The sequence below is a fragment of the Hypanus sabinus genome, chromosome 8, assembly GCF_030144855.1.
Source record: "Hypanus sabinus isolate sHypSab1 chromosome 8, sHypSab1.hap1, whole genome shotgun sequence".
Classification (NCBI taxonomy): Eukaryota; Metazoa; Chordata; class Chondrichthyes; order Myliobatiformes; family Dasyatidae; genus Hypanus; species Hypanus sabinus.
This window is the reverse complement of record NC_082713.1, coordinates 77,343,461-77,346,507: the sequence shown is the minus strand read 5'-3', so window position 1 is coordinate 77,346,507 and position 3,047 is coordinate 77,343,461. Positions and strand designations below refer to the sequence as shown.

General features: G+C 42.6%; 1 pseudogene; it reads left to right on the top strand.

Moving 5' to 3' along the window:
* The first annotated feature begins 222 nt into the window (after window positions 1-222).
* Window positions 223-2,577, top strand: LOC132398254 (interferon-inducible GTPase 5-like; annotated as a pseudogene).
* Window positions 2,578-3,047: the final 470 nt, after the last annotated feature.

Here is a 3,047-nt window from a genome sequence, read left to right as displayed (position 1 = left end):
TTTGGCATAATGGTCAGCAGAAACAACATGAGCCAAGGACCCTGTTTCTGTACTGTACTGTTCTATGCACTGGTTCATGCATTATTCTCCAGTGATTAAAGGTGATTTGCTGAGCATCCTTAAATAATCTTGCTAGACAAAGAACCATCAGTCACTCTTTTTAATTCCTTCAAGGAGATAACATATGTGAAGATGTTATGTGAAGAGTCCCAAGCCCCCAACCACTCTGCACTTTTGGTGCTGGGATTACTGGATTGTCACACAGGCCACACTGTGAGAAACAGCCATCAAGAATGGGAGGAGCAAGCTCCAGGTAGGTCAGAACATGCCACACTGTGTGTCTCTACAATGAACCCCACCTCAGCAACTCCTGCCAGTGCACTGCACACTGAGTGCTCAGCATTCTCATTGGGGCATGGGATCTGCTTTGCTGATCAGCTGCCATCCTGATAAATCTGATCCCATTGTGGGGTTGGATCTGGAATTCCTGAGTGTGGACCCAGTGACCGTGTGGAGCAATGATATCAGTGTATGATGGAGGGGAATCTGTAGGTGGTGGTGTTCCCTTCCATCAAAGCCCTTGTCACAGAACACAGAACGTCTCAACATGGGAACAGGCCCCTCAGCTCACGATGTTACGTCACACCACATAAAATACCGATGCCTCACTGAACCAGTTACTCTGACCGCACATGGTCCGTATCTCTCCATTCTCTGTAATTACAGAACCTCTTAAACCCTTCCATCATATCTCTTGCCACCACCATTCCTTTCACCTTAACATTCTTCAACAGATCCAAAATCACCTTTTCCTTTATCTCAAAATGCCCCAGCATATTAACATGCCCCACGCTGCTCACACTGTTCCCCAGGACTTTCCCCTTGTTGAATGGTTACAATAAGCATTCAGTTGCTATTGGGAGCTCAATTATGTAATCTGACCAGAGTAATTGCACCTTGAGTTATACACTTATGGGCTCAGTGGATAAGCCACCCAAAATCCACCCTCTGAGAGCAGCTGTGATATTGTCCCTGATCAGTAGTGCCCTGTTTTATAAGTGGAGATCTTAAGGTTATCAGTTGCTGTCAGAGTAGCCAAGAAGAAACAGTGTAGGGATCTGTATGTGGCACACAGTGACAAGTCTTTGTGGAATTGGTGTCAAGAGTAGGTGGTGAGACTCTCCTTGTTTGGAGATGGTCTCAGCCTGGTACATTAGTTACAAACATGTTACTAGTCTTTGTATATCCCAAGCATGGACATTTTTCTTTATGATACCCAGACTCATCTCAGTTGCCACCCCCACCACCCCCTGAGCATTTTTTGCTGATTTTTTGGGGTAATTGTTCTCTGCAAGTTGTCTCAAGCATAATGGACAACATAAGAATGGGGCTCTGTAGAAATGGAAGTTTTTATGATTAGGAATTATAGTGAAACATGTTTCCTTTCAGTCAACAGGTGGCGGAGTCTGAGTATCTCACATTCTTCACACAGGAAGAGTTCAAGAAAATGAATTCTGACTTTGAAACCTGTGGGGTGGAAAAAATCAAACCTTTGATAGAGCAGAAGCTAGTGGAACTGGATAACACAGAGCTTAACATCGCAGTGACAGGAGACACAGGTGCAGGAAAATCCACCTTCATCAATGCCATGAGAGGACTTCGGAACACTGATCCGGGAGCAGCTGAAGTTGGGATCAGGGAAACAACGAAGGAGCCAACCGGATACCCACATCCCAATCTGCCCAATGTCTGCTACTGGGGACCTGCCAGGAATTGGATCTACAAAATTTCCAGCTGGTCTTTATCTCAAGAAAATGAAATTTGAAAGATATGATTTCTTCATCATAATATTAGCTTGTTATTTCAAAGAAAATGATGCAAACTTGCGAAAGAGCTTAAACAGCTCGGGAAAAATTTCTACTTTGCAGCAAGATTGATGCTGATTTTGATTCAATGAGAAAAGGGGGGAAGGAAATTGATGAGGAAAAATAACTGGAATTTATTTGGAAAGACTGTTTAATGAATTTGAGAGAAGCCGGGATCCTGATATCTGTGCTCCTGATATCCAGTTTTGAGCAGGATTTTTGTCCTGGCCTATCCAAACCGAAGTGTGGAGATTGTTCAGGAGAAAAGTAAGATGCTGCAGAAATGTTTCTGGATGTTGGCAACACTTTCACAAACTGTGGGAGCAGCCCCCATTCCTGGTCTCTCTTTTGCTTGTGATATCAGCATACTGATTACAGGAATAATCAATTTCCGTGAATGTCTGTGTCTGGATGATGCCTCACTTCAAAGACTGGCCAGTGGCACAGATAAACCTGTAGAAGAGATAAGGCAGTAGTTAAAGCTCTCCTGCTGGGGAAAATAGATAAAGAAATAATTCTAAAAATTGGTTGGGGTGCTGCGGTTATTGCTTTTCCAGCTGCGGAATATGGTCTTGACTTCATCCCTATCATTGGTTCCATTTTTGGAGCAGGATCATCATTTGTCATGACCTACACAATACTGACCGATGCACTGAAGGACCTTACAGAGAGTGCAGAGAGGGTGGTGAAGGTTGCATATGGCATTGATTAACTAGTCTGCACCAACATGAATACAATGAGCTCATGTCTTTCTGTGGATAAAATATTTAATTATATGCTGTAATTCTACATTTCAACTTTCCTCTTTGTTGATTTCCTTTCTGAAATACTTCTTATCCATTACTGAGGAACAGTTGTGCCTGACTGAGGGAGGTTGACTCTATTAAAGACATGAACCAGGTGGACATAAATGACATGTGTGGTGATATCATGTGCAATGATGCGTCAGTACGACTGGACAGAGCACTGAGCATGCGCGGTATTGCCAGAATATTCCAGCATGTGGCTGGGTTAAGACGTGTTTGTTTATTACTGTAAATAAAGTTCTCTAATTCTTCCATAATATGATTCTTCATTGTTAACCCATGGTATATTTAAATAGAAGTAATATAACATGGTGTCAGAAGTGGTACTGGAAGAATAATACAGGAGAATCAAGAATCGAGAATTGAAGATAATCAG